Source organism: Ambystoma mexicanum, chromosome 6q, assembly GCF_040938575.1.
Source record: "Ambystoma mexicanum isolate Mex_15411 chromosome 6q, UKY_AmexF1_1, whole genome shotgun sequence".
Lineage (NCBI taxonomy): Eukaryota > Metazoa > Chordata > Amphibia > Caudata > Ambystomatidae > Ambystoma > Ambystoma mexicanum.
Window position 1 is genome coordinate 19,279,001 of NC_090937.1, and position 19,002 is coordinate 19,298,002.

At 46.9% G+C, this 19,002-nt stretch overlaps 1 protein-coding gene across 4 annotated transcripts in view; it reads right to left on the reverse strand.

The window, feature by feature from the left end:
* Positions 1–19,002, reverse strand: part of HELQ (helicase, POLQ like) — a 938,511-nt gene that overhangs the window by 109,580 nt on the left and 809,929 nt on the right. The window lies entirely within an intron of this gene.

Below are 19,002 nucleotides of genomic sequence, written 5' to 3' on the forward strand. Positions count from 1 at the left end.
TGATACAGCATTAACCAGGTGGGAGTGCGGCAGGAGAGTGTGGTGTACCGTGGCTTGTGGAGCTGTTACATTGAGTCGGTCTATCGTGTCTGATATTTTCTTGGAGGTGTGACCATAACGTGCGCACTACCAAAACTGATCAGTGCTGCGCTATCGCACTGGGGAGAGCGACAAGAGAGTGTGGTTCACCGTAAGAAGACGGGGAAGCTACGGTCCACTTGTATTTCTTCTGGTCATAGTAAGCCTGAACTGCTGGTTACCCAAGGATCTCCTAAAAGAGGTAAGCGATCCGTTTCCACTATTGGATGGAACCAGTGATTGCATCTTATTTATAAACAACGTGCGTATGAACAATATCGATTTCTCCCCACTCTCAAGCTCTAGTGCATTTGCCACAGGCTCCTAGCTGTGTGGATTTTTTTTAAATAAAAACATTTTTTGATCTATAATTACTACAAGTGACCCCTAATGGACTGCAAAGTGTCGCTAATACGAGCATTTAAAGTAGTGACTGTGCCATCTATTGGCTTCTGAGATGCACCAGCAGTTCCAACAATGTTCTCATAAAAGCAGTGACTGTGGGGCTTATTGGCCTTTGAGCTGCTTGAGAAGTGTTGACTATTAGTGTTCTTAAAGCATTGCCGGCGGGTCCTACTGGCTTTGGTGCTGCTTGCAGAACTTTTTTTACAACATCACTTAGAGCACCAATTGTGGGGCTAACAAGTCATTTTTGCTGCTTCAGTTGTTCAAGCATAGAGACAATTAAATATTGCTTGGTGCTAGTGCAAAATGCCTGAAAAAATGAGTTTAAGAAATGCAAAACAAAAGACGATTGGTAAAACTGTAAAACCTAGTAAAACTCCAGCAAGTGCAAAGTCAACAGCAACTACAGGTATGGAAACCACCTCAAAAACTGAATTGCCAAAAATGGACAAGATAACAGACTTTTTTAAAGGTTCAACTAGAATAGCTGCTGTCCACTCATCACCGGAAGTTTGCGAACATTTGAATAGCGCTTTAGTATGCACTATGGCAGAATTTGATCATAATAATTCTTTGTTGAATTGTGTTAACAGGGTGAGATTATGAATTCTGAAATTGGATGGCATAATACTGATATTGTTGTAAATACGAATGAAAAAACAGTCATTGAGGTTAGTCATTACCCTTTGTGAGACTATTTTTCACCTCGACTTTCTGGGATTATTGATGAAAGTTTTTTTGATAGTATGGCTAATGAAAGATTTAAAGAGCAGGACGCACAGAATTTGGCTACAAGTTTTGCATTGAAGATCCTGCTGAAATTAACACAACATATTTGGTCATGTCCAAAAGAATTGGATTTGCTTGGCTGATTTACTCCAACAAAAAAGGGCACAGCCAGACAATGGAGTGAGGTTGCCTCAATCTCAGACTACTTCTGCCTCTAATGGTGTACTACCCAATGAAGTCCTACCAGTGGATCATGCTGAGGTACTGGAATCAACAAAGGTAGAGATTTTGGTGGGTAGTGATTTGTATTTATATTTATTTTATTTCTATAGCGCACCTGGCCCAGGGGCAACCGGGCGCATCTCTTAGATACAACATGATGAAAGCAGACAGGGCAGTACTTACAAGGTTTATAGGTATATTACAAAGTTTGCAAGCAATATAATAACAATAAGAAGGCAAGCAGAGTGTATATACAAGGGTACGTCAAAGTACCAGTTAAGCATTGAGCCCAGTGTTAGATGTCTTGGGAGGACAGCCAAACTTTGGTAAGGTGTTTTAATCTCAGAAAGGAGGGTTCTGCTCTCAGCTCATTGGGGAGTGAGTTCCATAATTTGGCTGCCATGATGGGGAAGCTGGTTCCACCTGATCTTTGGAGATTGAATCGTGGGATGACAAGGCAGTTGGCTTGGGCCATTCTGCGAGGTCTAGTGGAGCTGTGGAGGGCAAATCTGTTGGCCAGGTAACAGGGAGCTTGGTTGTGAAGGCATTTATGGGTAAGAGCCAGAGCTTTCAAGGAAATTCGGTGTGGGATTGAGAGCCAGTGAAGGTTACGTCTAGTGTCAGCTATGTGTTGGCGCCTGGGAATGTTAAGGGCCGCTCTGATCGCATTGTTTTGGACAATTTGTAGCTTATTTAAGTTACAGCGATTAGTGCCTAGGTAAAGGGCGTTGCAGTAATCAACCTTTGATAGTACAAGGGTCCTAGCCAGGGTCACACAATTAGCTGTAGAGAGGAAAGGGTGACAGGCTGTGAGACTGAATTGGTTTGTCTGGTCAAGGATAAGGTCGAGTCAATGTAGATCCCTACGGTTTTAGTGCCTTGGCAGTTAGGATAGTATTCCCATCAATGGTGAAGGACTTAAACGCAGAGTCAATTTTGGTATGTTTTTGTGGCGAACCAAGAATGAGGAGCTCTGTCTTTTCATCATTTAGACAGAGTCCGTGTTCAGCCATCCAGGCTTGGATGACCTGGTAGATGGCATTGATAGCGAGGGAGTCAGTAGTGTAGTCACCTGTGATAGGGATTAGTATCTGGGTGTCGTCAGCGTAATTGGTATAAGTGACACCCAGATAGTCCAGAATATCGAAAAAGGGTTTAGTAAACATGTTATACAACGTGGGTGAGACACAGGACCCTTGAGGCACGCCGCAAGAGACAGGTGCAGGTGGGGCGGCTGCTAGTGGAGAGAACACGCGCATTGATCTATTGTCTAGGAAGGAGCTAATCCAGGTAGTAGCTTTGTCTGAGAAGTGTGCCGCTGATTTGAGGTGGTGACAAAGAATTTCATGATTGACAAGATCAATGGCCGCCGAGAGGTCCAGAAGAAGTAATAGCGCAAGTTTGCCTTTGTCTTTTAGATCTTCGATCTGAGTTTTTAAATCGATAAGGGCAGTTTCAGTGCCGTGGCGAAGCCGAAACCCCGATTGCCTAAGTCCCAGAAATTTGTTTGATTCAAGGTAATCTTGAATTTGTAGATAAGCAGCTCGGTCGAAGATTTTTAGTAGAAATGGGACAGTAGTGATTGGCCTGTAGTTTGTGGGTATGCTGGGGTCCAAAATAGGTTTTTTCAGAAGAGGGATGACCCACGCATCCTTTAGGTTGTCAGGTACAATCCCAGAACTAAAGGAAGAGTTGATGAGCGTAGTGATGAATGGTGCTAGGTCATGAGCTGCTTCCTTAATAATGGGCGCAGGACAAAGGTCGCCTTAACAGTTGGATGGTTTAAGGCTAGCGATGATCTTTTCCACTTCAGAAATGGAGAGAGGAGAGAAGCTAAAAGGAGTCAGAGTCTGGGATGGAGTGGTTTAGGGTACATGTAAGGTTAAGTTGAAGGTTGGATTGTAGGCTGGTTTTTTGTTATTGATGTGATGAGGAGGAAGATGGTGTGCCATTATCTAGAATGGGAAAACAAAGAATTAAAAACAAAAAGGCTTAAGCCATAACTAAATCCCAGGAGGTGGTTCGAAGTAATGCTCTGCCAACGTAAAATGAGATGAATAAGAATCAGTATTTGCATTCAACACACGGCCTTCTGGGGCATGGAGCCGCAATACCTCCAACTCTCGCTCCGTAAATACCTTCCTACTCAAGCTCTTTGCTCCTCCACCTCCAACTCCAACTCCTCAGGGTCAGTCGCTTCTCTAAGCAAAGAGTTGGTGGTAGATCTGTTTCTTCAGCTGGGGCCTCCAGCTGGAACAGCCTGCCTACCTCTCTGAAACTTTAAGAGAACCATATCCGGTTCTGGAAGCACCTCAAGACCTTCCTCTTTGCTTCTGCATTCTCTCTTCCACTCCCCTGCTGATTTCCTGTCTGATACTGCACTGGTCACCTGGCTACGCTCCGATTTTGGGCCCAGGTACTTGCCCGCCCAGTTGCACACCAGCACTGCCTCCCGGCAACCCCTGCATTTGGGTCCGTATCTGTAACCATGTAGTCCCCCTACCTGCACTTTTGGACACCTGCTTTCTGCACTTACCCTTGCACCTGCCGGCTGCACTTCTTGTTATTGTTTTGATCCCATGTACAGCACTGCCCCCTCCCCTGTGGCACTTTTCCCCTCCCCACCCCCCCCTGCACTTGCACAATCTAAATGGCACTTGGCCTAGTACGATTGTTGTATCTGTCCTCCCTCTGTTCCCCCTTCCTTGCCTTATCGCGCCTTGAAACACTTGTGTATAGGTGCGTTACAAATGCCATATAATATCAGTCCGCCTCTAAAAGAGCTAGGAAAAAAGCGTCAGGGAGAGCTAAAAGAGCAGCTAACAAAATTACTAATTTAACTAATTGGCGCGAAGGAACGCAAAGGAAAAATAGGGTTAGCATACAAATAATTAATAAATGATTCCGATCAAAGTGTTCTGGATGCTACTGAAACATCGTTTGACACATCTGTTGCAACTACTGTTGCTAGCTTCCATTTGAATAGAGCCAAGAGGAAACAGAACAGTGAAATTGTGACTGTTGTCAATAAAGGTAAAAATCAATTCAATGTAACAGACCCTCTTGGCACAGTCCGCCGTTGTTCTTCCTCTTATGGAATTCACTAGTTAGCCTGTTTGAGAGTACAAAGCAGCCGATAAATGGAAGCCGACTACTGAAAATTCTTACCAATTTTCTCCCTCTAATAGACTATAAAAAGTAGTGACTTCTGTTTTGTTGAACAATTTGGCCGTGTCCAGGTTATGTAATTAAGGTACACTGTTGCTCTGCTGAAGTAGTCAGCCTAATAAGGGCAAACTCGGAATCGCTCCACAAATTGGAATATGAATTAGTTTGCAAGTTGAATAGAAAATTCCTTGTGAATGACCAGAAAAAAAAAAGAAGGTAGAAAGTAAGAAGATAGGGACTTTCGAGAAAGTAGAGGAAATGGAAACATCTGCACAGGGCTGCCACCCGAATATAAAATCCCACTGGGATTGGCTCTGCTCTTCTTTACCACCAATTATGTTGAAACCTTGATCTAGTATAGTGATTAAATCCTGGACTACCATATGACATTCTCACTTATTTCGATCAGAAGACTCCTGTAAAGATCGATGTAAGGCTGATATCATATCACTTCAGGAGACTTGGCTATTAGGTAATGCCCAATCTGATGGGTTTAAAATACACCTGAAGCATGCTATTATGGGTGAAACGGGAGGCCTTTTGGCGGCCTGGCTATTTTAGTAGCAAATAATTTGCAATTGAAAGAGCGCAGGATTATTGAGAATGATACTAATGTTATCGCAGTGGAAGTGCAAATTGAGACCAATCACAAGCTGCTTTTGATAAACATATACAACCCCCCCTGGTGGCTCCTTTTCTATGGACATACAACTAAAGTATTTAACTTGTTGGGTGTTAGGTTAGCAATGGATAGTGACATTAATGTTATTATATGTTATTATCAGTTATGATCTGAACGGTCACTGTTTAACAACTAAAGCTGCTCTGCTGCAAGAGCATCATCTGCCCAGGAGCAGAGGAACCCCACCAGCCGTGAACATGGCATCAGAGTGTTCCCAGCTGGTAATACCAGCATCTACTTAGAAATCGCCGGCTACGGCCCACGAGGAGTCTGGCCTTACCAAAATGGCCACCCCCGTTGCCATAGCAACATACAGCAACGAAGAATGCCGCCGGAATATCTCCGGCGTGGCCCGAGGCCCCAATAGGTCCATGGAGCGTGCCAGTCCCTCCCCTACTGCGTTAAAGGTAGAGGGAGGCGACCAACAGGCGAAGCCACAGGGCGAAGGCCCAGGGAAAAGGCCACGACCGGAGCTCTCATCTGCTCTCTGCTGCTCGAGGGTGCGCCTAACAATGCAAGGTAAGAGCCCCTCCACTCAGCGGCTCACCGTCTTACTAGCGGGGAGGCTATCCCGCCTACGCGCCCGTACAGCAGCCCCGCCTGGCCTCACTGTACCCATTTCACTGTGCAGCAGAAACGAACGCCTGTGCACCAGGCTAACCATCCCCTCTGCTGCACTTCATGTCCTGACCACTCCATGGCGGACAGCAGCCCCCTCCCCGGCCTACCACCACCACCATGCCCCCCATAAATCATGGCCACTCTCTACCTGCAACGCTCACAGTACCTGCCCCCTAAACCACCAAAGAAGGCACCCCAGCACAGAAGCCCCCTCCTGCATGACGCCTAGTATGGATAAACTGTGGCACCCCGCAGGCCGCCAGCTCTACTACGCAGGAGCCCTCCCAAAATCATTTCAGAACGCACAAAAAGCGCTACAACCTTCCAAACCCACAGCCCACACCACCGCTATCTCCCCCAAGCAGAAGGGATACATCTCTACCACTACCCCTCTGATTGACACTACTGCAGGTACAGCTATTACCGTTACCATGAACCCCCTGACTACAGCCACCATCACCGCTACTTTTGAGCATGATGTGTGCACCACCCCTATTGCTAATGTTGAACATGTGTGCACCCCCACTACTGCTATTGCTGAACATGATGTATGCACCACCACTATTGCTAATGATGAACATGTGTGCACCACCACTACTGCTAATGATAAACATGATGTGTGCACCACCACTACTGCTAATGGTAAACATGATGTGTGCACCTCCACTACTGCTAATGGCAAACAAGATGTGTGTACCTCCACTCCTGCCATTGTTGAACATGATGTATGCACCACCACTACTGCTAATGGTAAACATGATGTGTGCACCTCCACTACTGCCATTGTTGAACATGATGTATGCACCACCACTATTGCCAATGTGGAACATGATGTATGCACCACTATTATTGCCACCAAGATTGCTCCCATGACTACTATTGTTGAACATGACATGTACGCCGCCACTATTGCAAATGTTGAACATGATGTGTCCGCCACCACTATTGTTATCAAGGCTGCTCCCTTAACTACTATTGTTGAACATGATGTTCGCTACCTATATTGCTTCCGAAACTGCGTCTGACCACACTGCCACCCCAATTATTGATGTTCCTACTATAGATACCAACCCACCTATTGGATGCCCCAGTCGGGTGTTGTCACTAACGACAAGTCCACTGCACCTACTCCCAATTCGGCGAGCCCAAGAACATCAAACATACTCAAGTGTGCCCTCATCAATGCGTGATCGCTTCCTGCGCATGCTCTAGACATCCATCCAACCTCGACCTACTATTCATTAGTGAGATGTGGTTCCACGAATCCTCCGGACCAGCACTTGCCCTTGACCTGCCCGATGGTTACACAATTTTTAGACAAGACCGGAAATCTCAAAAAGGAGGGGGGGATTCACTGATCGCGAAGCAATCCATCCCCATCAGAAGAATCCAAGGAGACTTATCCCATAACTGTGTCTACATGCTCATCAAAATCAACCCCTTGCCCAGCTGCACCATCACCGCTCATGTCACCTACCGCCCACCAGGACCAAGCACTCCTACACGCCCTCGGCGACAACCTTAAGAAAACCACTATGTCCATCCTCCTTGGTGACATGAATCTCGGTCTCAATGACCCCGCAGATGGGAATGCCACCTCCCTTGAGAAGGCCCTCGCCACACTTGGCTTCAAACAAGCAGTCTTAGAACTGACCCAAAACAAAGGTCGTACCTTGGACTGGATCGCCCAACACAACTGCCGCTATCGACCCCAGTCATCACCCCCATTCCTCGGTCGAACCACTCTGCTATCCACTTCGATGTCAATTATGCCCTACAAGAAAAAATCATCAGCCACCAAAAAGCCTTAACTCTACAACTATCTGACCTATATCAGAACATCCCATCCGAAATTCCAGCTTTTTCATTCCAGGCGATGACAGAGGATGAAGTCCTAACCATACTCAACTCGATCAAGCCCTCCAATTGTAAGGGTGACTCATGCACGACCCAGCTCATCAAGGACAGCACCCCCACACTGGTACCGTTCTTCACTGCCTTCATCAACACTTCTTTCAAATCAAACCAAGTGCCCTCCTGCCTCAAAGAAGCATGGGTGCACCCACTGCTGAAGAAACCTACACTAGATCCAAAGTCACCAGGGAACTCCAGGCCCATCACAATGGTCCCCTCCCTTCTGAAGATTCTGGACAAAGCAGCATACCTCCAAGTCCAGAAATACCTAGAAGCTCATCATCTGCTTGGTCTCCGACAGTCTGGCTTTCGCCCCAACCATGGTACAGAATCCGCACTATTGGATCTCAAGAACCAAATTGATGACCTCAGAGTAGGCAAACCGGCCCTCCTACTACTCCTTGACCTCTCCGCGGCTTCGACCTGGTTGACCACGACACCCTTTGCCACTACCTCTCAACGGCTGGAAATGTCTCATCGGATGCCACTGCATGGCTCGCATCCTTCCTCACGGGTAGAGCAATGAAAGTCTTTTCAGACCAAGCATGCGCCCGACCTCATCTAATTAAGTGTGGGGTCCCGCAAGGGTCTTACATCTCACCCACCCTGTACAACTTATTCACAAGGTCACTATTCAAATACCTCGATTCGATGGGCATCACATACACCAATTACACGGACGATATGCAGGTCCTCATCCATCTTATGGGCGATTACGAGGCTGACCAAAAAACTCTAAATTCCATCTACACCACCATCCAGACATGGATGGCTGAAAACTGGCTCTGCCTTAACAGTGAAAAGACAGAACTACTTATCATCGGGTCTCCGGTCACAATCAAAAAAATGGTATCCCAATATGACTCCTTTCTCATTGACAACTCCCGCATCCCGGTATCCCAGTCGGTCAAAACTCTGGGAGTATACCTGGACTCAAACCTAACCATGAATAGACTGGTGAGTGCAATCTCATCAGCAGCAGCCTACCACTCGAAATGTATCACTGCCACCAGGCCTTTCCTAACGCAGCATAACTCCCTCACCATCGCCAGCGCAATAATAGGATCTCGCCTCGAACCATTCCTAAAAGCCTCAGGATTAGAGCAGGCGGCTCTAGATTCCCAGTTCTAGCAGCTACCAACTGGAACCTGCTACCACCCCTCTATCAGAGGCATCGAGTCCCACACGGTCTTCAGAAAAGCAATAAAAACCATGCTGTTTGTGTAAACCGCCACAATGGACTATACCACATGTATGTATTCCTCATATGTCTCTGCTCGTCATGCTAACAAGTAAGGCACTTGACTACTGTAAGCTTGTACGGACTAATGTAAGGCACTCGACTTCTGTAACCATGTACTGACTAATGTAACCTTTGCATTAACCCCATCCCTGTAAATAAAACACATTCTTGAAATAGTGCCTTGATGCCTCCGGGCTGCTAGGCGCTTTACAAATACAAAAAAAAAAAAATAACACACTGATCACAAGTGTCCCTGAATTCCATCGTAGAAGTGTCTAGAAAAGAATGCCACAAGGTGGATACATTTTTTTGAAGATCTGGACTTGCTCATTCTAAATGGTTCAGTCGAAGGGGATACACCCCCATCATCGATATGGCGTAGTGGTGATAGATGTTCCTATTTAGATTCTATTCATGTATGTGAAAAACTGTTTCAACTGGCTATTGAGTTGCAAATATTATTTGTTGAATAATGATCATGCCAAATTGACATTGCAATATCATCTTCCTGTTCTGCATAAACACTTTGATAAGATCGACTCAGTGAATGTTAACACCAGTGGAAATAGGCTTGGGTGGACCGATAGAAATCTAGACAAAGTGAAAAGGTGGCCGAATGAGCACCAAGGTGTCTATCATCACATGGGTAGTGCTAACTATATTGTATCTTGGCTATCTTATCATATACACAGTTGTATGCCATGGGGAATTGCCAATTCCTTAAGGAGGGTCAAAAAGTAGGTAGGCCTCATGACGTCATGTGTGTGTGAAAAAAAAAGATGCGCCAAGAATTGTGAAGGATAAATACATCTGATCTTTCATCATCAAATAAGCAGCTGATGAAAAGTAAAGTGAAAAATTGGTTCCTCAATTGGCAAAAAAGGTATAGGATGTCTGCCAGGAATGTTGTTTGCAAAGTATGGTCAAGGTACTGGGCTCTGCAGATAGTAAGAAGTTATGCGCCAACTTTAAGTAATTGGCAAATATAGTAAATAAGGTTATTTCTTGTATTAATGAAACCTCATAGAAAGAATATCTAACTGAGAAATGTGTGGGTAGTGCCTGGCAAGTGGAAAAAAAAAATCATCCGGAGAAATTGAATTCAACGTAGAAGATCTGTTTAATATAATTAAAAATCTCAAATCTTTGTGAGAGCCAGGTCTGATGGCATGTGCAATTTAATATTAAAATCAAAACCTACACTACAGGCAGACATCGTTAAGACCCTATCTAGTGGCAATATCCCAGATTCTTGGAAATTATCTCCACTTATTCCAGTGTTTAAGAAAGGCCAGCGAGATATACCAGCAAACTATCGATTGTTAGCACTTACGGATGTTTCCAGTAAGATCTTTTGCTCTGTACTATTAAGAGGAATTAACAACTGGGTTGAGACTAAAAATATTCTCTGTAGCTTTCAGACTGGCCTCAGTAGGGGGGTGTTCAACAAATATGAATATGTTTGCTGTTAATACCCTCCTGAAGCAGAAATATCCACAAGAGTCACTGCCTCTTTATATGTTGTTTATGGACTTTATGTCTGCATCTGATACAGTGTACAGGTTAAAGGAATAGTGCTCTCAAAAATATTATTGGCTTAAAAAATGGGCTATAATCAAAAACAGATATTAAACATCTTTTTAAAGAATGTTCCTATGTAAACTTTTGAGCAAACGAGGCTCAAAGCGTTTACATGGTGGCATCCATTTTGGTGATTTGAAGCAGCCTCCTCTGCATGTTAAGCTCTGCTCTTGCAGCACTAATAAAGGAGCAAAAGCCCCCTACTGGGAGCTTTTACTTACTGCAGCCAGAGCAGAGCTGAACATGGAGAGGAGGCTACCTTCACTTTCATTTTACGTTTTCGGTGCTCCCCATGCCCAGGGAAGCACAGAAAACGTAAAATGAAAGTCAGAGCAATTATAAATACTTCGCCGGTTGCCGGTGGAGTTTTCATAATTGCTGCCTCTTTCTTTTCTAGTTTCCCATGCGCAGCAATTATGAAAACTCTGCCGGATGCCAGCGAAGTATTCATAATTGCCTGGACTTGCCTACAAGCAAAGGCGCAGCATTTATAAATACATCAACTTTGTATTTATGTGCGCCTCTGCAAGAACGAACATGGCCCATCGACCTGTTCTTTCTGAAGGTACCAACTCGAGAGTCAGCAGCCACACTTTAGCTCACTGTACGTTTCACAGATGGGAAATACCCATTTGTATATCAGTCTTTGTCCCGCCCACATGGGCAGTCCAGCGCCGAAATACTATGGCAGTTCCCTTCTGAACAAGAGTACAACAGCAACCCCATACACGAGTTTCAGCCTTGTTGGACCTCATCAGTGAGGTGGAGCTGTGCCTCTCTGAGCTCAGTGAGCAAGGGGTCCACGTCTGGAAGACCCTAGTAAACATAGGGTGATTTAAACTTAACTCCCATAAAACATAAAGAGACACTCCCAGACCCCCCTTTGTTTTGCATATCAAGTAACTTTGGGTCTCACCCTAAGTTACCAGGGGAATCCAGACGTGGACCCCCCTTGCTCACTTTTCTTAGAGTGGCACAGTTCCACCTCACAGATGAGGCCCGACTAGGCTGAAAAATATGTCTGAAGTTGCTGTTACTCTTGTTCAGAGGAGAATTGCCTAGCATTTCGGTGCTGGACTGCCCCTGGGCAGGAGAAAGACTGATATGCAGGGATATTTCTCCTCTGTGAAAGGGACAGTGAGCTAAAGACTTGGTTGAGACTCTCCCAGGGTCCACCCACCCAAGACCATGTCAGTGGGCTGTGTTCGTGCTGGTAGAGAGACTCCCAGACCCCCAACCCCATTTGTTTTGTTGTATTTATGATTGCTGTTGTTAGAAAACCACTGAAATCATAAATACAACAGTGTTGTATTTATGAGTGCAGTGGCTTCAAGCTTTGAGTCTCCTGGGTTCCCCCAGGCCGGGGGAGCCCAGGAAACTTAAAAAGAAAACCACAGCATTTATAAATACTATAACATTGTATTTATAAATGCTGCTTCTTTCACTTTGAGTTTCCCGTGCTCCACCGGATCGGGGTAGCCCGGGAGACTCAATTCGAAAGCTGCTGCAGTCATTAATACAACGCGGTTGTATTCATAATTGTCGTGGTTTTCTTTTTAAGTTTCCTGGGCCCTTCTGGCCCAGAGGAGCCTGGGAAACTTAGAAAGAAAACAACGGCAATCGTAAATACAACCCGGTTGTATTTATAATTGCAGTGATTTGTTAAGAAAAATAAAAGAACAAGCTACTTACCCATGGTAACATTCTTTCGACTGGATGTTCTTCCCACGTATTCCTTATTTTTGATATTTCCATATCCAGCTGGCTGCTTTGTAATTTTTGTTTTCAGTAGAGGGCGCTGTGCGTCGATGACTGTCGAGTCGATGTCCCTCGAAGCCCTCCGTCTCGATGTCGACGTCATCAGTGGAATGAGGAGTCGCGCGCAGCGTCCATTGCTCAGTTCAGTTTTGAAGAGTTAGTGTAACGCTCTCCTGGTATCCATAGGGACACAACCCGACTTGGTTGGACTGCTCCCGACCTGGATTCATCTCCCCGGGTTCTCGTTCTGCCAAGGATCTAGTCTGGAATACAGGAGTTCTGGTTTAGCCCACAATCTCTTTCTCTTTGGGCCCACCTCCCTTGTGAACCCCAACGACCCCCTTAGAGTTTTCCTCACCTTGGATTTCGATAAGATGTGCTCTCCGTCATGCAGATCTGTGCAGGGGTAAGTTGTGAATGGGGCACTTCACTGCCAAGTTGCTTCACTTGCGCGGGCCCGAGAGTCCAGACCTGCTGCGACTCAGTTCTTCAGGTAAGTCTATTGTTCTTGATAATTTGTCCGTAATGGTAGTTGCCCTTGTTAATGTCCTCCTTCTCTCTTAGGTGCAGAAGGGATGATGAAGACGTCGAGCTGGTTGAGAGGGCTGTGCTCGTGATGGTAAGTGAAAGTGCAGAGCGCGGCGCTATGTGTGGTTTTTGCTGTTTGCTAACCTGTGTTATTCTTCTCTTGCAGACCGCGGCGATGTTCTGGATGGTGAGCGGCTGGGAGGATGCTGAGCGATGAGTAGATGTTGTCCGGACCGCCGTGTAACGCTCACCTGGCTCCCACAGAGGTGCTGGTCTGGTCTGGGTTGCTGTGGCCTCTTCAAGCGTGATGCGCAGAATTCGGACCGATTGAACAGGACCCCCAAATCTTGCTTGTCTGGCCCGTAGGAATATCCTTCTGCAGATGAGAAAGGGGATTAACTGTCTGCTGAATAGTGTGCTTGCTCCCCCCTTTCCCCCTTCGTTCTTCTCTGACTTCCTCCAAAACCCCCGGTTTAAGCTCACCTTATGGTTTGGAAGGATGAACTCTCCATCCTGCTTCTGGTGCAGGGGCGTGCGTTCGTCCAGTTACTTCACTAGTTTTCAGAATGGCGCTGGCAAATCCACTTGACTTTTCTGAGCGATACGCCGTAAGTATGAAGATGCAAAAGTTCAAGTGTGAGCCTCCTTTTATGTTGTTTTTTTCCTAACCTGTGATCTGTCCTTTATTTCAGGTGCAGAACGAAGGCGATGCGTTGAGGGGTTAAATTGCCGGTGGTAAAATCAGGTGAGTTAGTGCTGAGGGCGACCCCTCTAAATGTCTTTATAATTCCCCAGTAATGTCTTTTGTCCTTTCCCCATAGGGGCCGGGGTGCGGTACCTGCCAAAGATGCGGCGCCGACCCGAGATGTGGAATGGTTCACCAAGAAAAGTCGGTAAGTAATATGGCTGAAAATTCGGCTTTCCTCTTGTGTTCCCTTGCTCACCTTTTGTCTCTTCTTCTCTACCCTAGGTGCAGGGATGTGGCGACTGGTGCTGAGAGCCGCGATGGAGCCAGGCGGGGTCTCGTGAACAGGTGAGTGAAGCGCGGCGCTGCAACGAGCAACGCGGTGCTTTGAAATGGAAGTCTTCCTTCAGGAATGCTGGCGTGAAGATTCCAGATGCAGGTGAGAAGGTTGAATAAGTTCTTGGTTTTCACCTTTCTCTTCTCTTCTTTCCTTACAGGTGTTCCAGGTTCGAGGCGGGCGTGGCTGGAGTCCAGGTGCAGGAGCGGACACGGTGAGCGTTCAGCTGCTTGGATGCAGAACAACGCGAAGCACGTGTCGCTGTCCGGGCGTGGCTTAAATAGCCTTGGAAGAAGTTCCAGGTGAGTATTCTTCCACAGCCCCACCCAAGTAACAAAATAGTTCCTTCAGAAAAATAGTCCCTCCTAAGCCTCATTTGGCTTGGTTCTTCATGCAGCATGGTCTGCATCAGGTGAGTATGCAGCATGGTCTGCTTCAGGTAAGTGCACCAAACACTTCCCCTTATGAGCCTGGCGCCTATGGCGCCAGGACTGATGTCTAACATGAGCCTGGCGCCAACGGCACCAGGACAGAGTCCAAAGAGCCCCTATAAAGGGCCGGTGGGCTTTTACCTGGGGGTGTGATGCCTGCTGCCGGGGGTGCTGGGCCTGGCCTGGTGCTCCGGGGGTAGGCATCATGACACACCGTCGAGTAAGTATGAGAGCTACCCGCCTTGCCTTTCTCTGCAGATTGATGGAGGCCGGCGCGGAATAAACCAACAGCGAGTTCCGCTCAGGTAAGTGTGCTTCCGAATGATGCTTGAATGAGGGATGTGAACGCTTACTAATATTGTCTTTCTTTTTCCTCCTCCAGGTTGCTGCTTTCAAGCGAGGACGAGCTTCCGAGGTGACACCAGAGTGGTCGACAGGAGCTGGATTGACAAGCAGGTAAGGATGGCTAATGGAGTTCTTCATCTCTTCCTTTGCAGGTGCAGGCCTGGAATGCCGAGGACAGATCGCTGTGAACGTCACGCTGCGAATGCAGAGCGAACCCGAAGCGCGTGCTGCAGCTCGGACGTGGCTTAAATAGTCTGCAGGTATCCCAGGTGCCTTCAGGCCTGACCACACCCTAGATGCTAGACCGCATGGTTCAGTTCTGAACTGAACCATGTGGGGACAGCCATGTTGTTCGATTCCCATTCAGGGCTCCAGCTCCTTCTGCCATATGAGCCTGGGGACTCTCCAGGAGAGTCTTGGGGGGCATGATTGGGCCCTTGAGGCCACGCAGGGACACTGTGATGCGGTCCAGAGGCCAGGAGTACCAGGGCCAGGGGCTATGGCCATGACAGTTAGGTATTGTGTAGGATGAGACAGCTACTACCCTTGAGGGAGCGCAGATTGTAACTACAAGGGAAGTTTTACTGCAGGGAAGGATGGGAGGGGCGATAAGGAATACGTGGGAGGAACATCCAGTCGAAAGAACACTACTATGGGTAACATTCTTCTAATTAATTGTGTCCTCCCACGTATGCCTTATCTTTGATAGACTCCCAAAGCAGTAAAGTATAAAGGAGGAGGGAGTAACATTTGTATCCTTTAAGTATGCACAGAATACAATACTGCCTTCCCAAATTTTGTTCCCTGGCTAGTGGAGGAATCCAAGCTATAGCACCTAGTAAAGGTGTGTGCAGACGACCATGTGGCAGCTGCACAAATGTCTTACCGGAACGCCCCTTTGAAGAGCTGACGAAGATGCGATACCCCTGGTAGAATTAGCTATCAGATGTTCTGCAGAGTCCCTACCTGCCAATTTGTAACATTCTATAATAGTTAGAATAATCCACCTCGAAATGGTCTGCTTGTTGATGGCTAGACCTAGCTTGTGACCTGTGAATCCCACAAATAATTGGTCCGTTTGTCTTAACTTTGCCAGTCTGCTAATATAGAAGCTCAAAGCACGCTTTGGGTCAAGTCAATGCAGCCTTTCTTCCTCTTTCTCCGAATGAGGATGAGGGTAAAATGAAGGGAAGGTTATCTTTTCAGTAAAACTAAATTCCGACACAACCTTCGGGAGGAAATTTGGCTTCACCTGTACAACAACTTTATCTTTATGAAAGACAGTGTGAGGGGGTTTGCAGGATAAAGCTTGTAACTCGCTCCCCCACAGTGCAGAAGTTATTGCCACTAGAAAAACAGTTTTGAAGGTAAGGAATCTAAGCAGGGCATGAATGGAGGGGTTCGAAAGGCGTACCCATTAGAAATGTTGAGACTAAATTTAGTTCCCACAGGGGGACTTGAAAAGGAGTTGGGGTAAACATTGGTCAACCCATTCAAAAATTGAATAACCAAGGGTATTTTGAAGTAGGAGGGTTCCTCAGCAGTGCGTTTAAAAATGGATAGCGCTGCTAGGTAACCCTTAACTGTGCCGATCTGGAGTCCTAAATTTGCTCGGTGTAAAAGGAAAGATAACACTGTCAGTGTATTGCATGAAAAAGGGTCAACATTTTTATCCCTACACCAGCTGCAGAACTTGTTCCAAAAGCAGCAGTATAGTGATTTGGCTGCTGGCCTTCTGTCCGAAAGCAACACCTCCATTAGGTCGTCCGGGAGGTCCCAATCTTTGTACCTCAGCCTTTCAGAAACCATGCGTGAAGGCTGAGAGTCCTGGTATCCGGATGGAGAACCTGACCCTCCTCTCGCAATAGAAGATCCTCTCCTTGTGGAAGACGAATCAGAGGACAGATGGACATGTCTGAAGGTCCGGGTATCACATTCTCCTGGCCCAATCCGGGGCAATTAGGATCATGGTTTTCTGGAACCTTCTCAACCTCCTTATTACATGAGGAATGATGGGGACTGGAGGAAATGCGTAAAGGAGTGGATATTCCCAGTCCACCACAAACGCATCCCCTAGAGCTCCTCTCGAGGGAAATTGCCTGGAGCAGTACAGCTTGCAGTTCCTGTTGACATTCGGTGTGAACAGATCCACTTGAGGGGTTCCCCAAAGGGCGAAGGACTTCCTGAGCTAGTTTTCCTACTCATGGGATACTGTGCTCTGCCTGCTCAGAGCGTCCACCGCCGTGTTCATCTCCCCGGCTAGGTGGACTGCCGACAGATTCATTCTTGTATTGCCCAAAACCAGAGCTGAATTGCCTCTCTGCACAGTGGTAGTGACCCTAAGCCCCGTCTTTTGTTGAGGTAGTACATGGCGACTGTATTATCCATCATTATCAGGACATTCTTTCCCCATACAGAGGGCAAAAAGGCCTTCAGCGCTAGTCTGATTGCCCTCAGCTCTAAAACGTTGATGTGTAGTTTGGACTCTGATGGAGATCAATGACCGCTGATGGTCAAATCGTTGGTATGGGCTCCCCACTCCATAAGTAAGGGCATTGAGGCCACACACGTGGGGAAAGAGCGCTATATAAATAACAAAGGACAATACAATACAAGTGAGGCGTCCGTCACTACCGTTATCTCCGACCATGGTTGCCAAAAGGGTTCTCCCTTCAAGTTGTTTTCTCAAGAAGCCCACCATTGAAGATCCAGAGCAACTCTGTTTGGTATTTGAAGGAGATCTGACATCTTTCCCATGAATGTGACCACTGGGTCCTGTGAGCCCACTGGAGGGATCTCATTCTCAGACAGGCCTGAGGCACCAAAAGGATACAGGATGCCATCAGGCCGAGCAACCTCAGAAAGTCGAAGGCTGGAAGATATATGGCATTTTGGAACTTTGTCACCATCTGTAAAATGTCTTGAGACCTCACCTCTGGTGGGAGGCTTTTCCCAGGGATATGTCCAGGATTGCTCCAATAAACTGGAGTTTTTGAGATGGTATCATGTGGGACTTCTTGAAGTTGAGGGAGAAGCCCAGCCTGTGGAGGGAGTGGCAAACAATATCTAGATGATTCTGACCTTGTTCCGGGGAACTCGCTCTGATCAACCAATCGTCCAGGGAGGGATAGATGTGAATCCCCCCTCTCCTGAGACTCGCTGCCACAACCGCCATTAGCTTGGTGAAGACCCTCGGGGCGGAGGTTATCCCAAATGGCAGAACCCAAAACTGATAGTGAGAGCTGCCAATGGCGAACCTCGGGTACTTTATGTGCTTGGGATGTATTGGCACATGAAAGTAAGCATCCTGAAGGTCCAGAGATACCAACCAATCCTGGAGTTGGAGGGCCTGAAGGATCTGAGAAAGTGTAACCATCTTGAACTCGTCTTTCCTTAGGAACTTGTTCAATTCTCGCAAGTATAAGATGGGTCTCATTCCGCTGTCTTTTTTTGGAATTAGAAAATATGGGGAGTACCAACCCATGTTCCTCTCTTGCGCAGGTACTGGTTCTATAGCACCTTTCTCTAGCAGGTCCAAAATCCCCTGAATAAGGAGCGAGTCTGGAAACATCAAAGAGTTGCTCCCTGGTGGAAGACTCCGAGGTGTGTGTAGGAAAGGCAGGCAGTAACCTTGGGCAACTGTTTCCAATGCCCAAGCATCTGAAGTAACAGCCTGCCATTCTGTCAGATGCTGAGTTAACCTGCCTCCTACTCATGTCTTTTGATGTAAGACCTCAGAGGGGTTTTGGGGCGGCTGAAGCAGATGCCGAGGGTACAGCAGCACCTGCAGATGCGTACTTAGTACCTTTTCCCTGTCCACCACAGGTGCATCGTCTCTGGCCCCTTTGAGCTGGCTGTCCTCTGCCTTTTCCGAATGTGGACTAATAGCGAAAGGGCCTACCCCTCCAGGGCGTACCTGTGGGGCGGTTCAGTTTGTCTAATTGCAGCTCCAAGGGATTTGGCCGCCGCATTGGAAAATTGCAACTTCTCCAAACTGTCATCAGCTTTTTTACCAAATAGATGGGTGCGGTCAAAGGGGATAGTTAGAAGTCTGCATTGCACATCAGGAGCAAATCCAGATTTCCGCAACCACACAAATCTGCAGATTGTGGTACTAGCCGCCATGACATTGCTGATACTGTCAACGGAGTCGAGACCGTTTTTTGGAGGGACTCGCACATAGCATCCTTCCCGTCCTTGATAATATTTAAGAAGCCACCTCATTCCTCCCCTTCTGGGAGACAGTGACCCGCCATTGAAGCACATTCCCAAAGG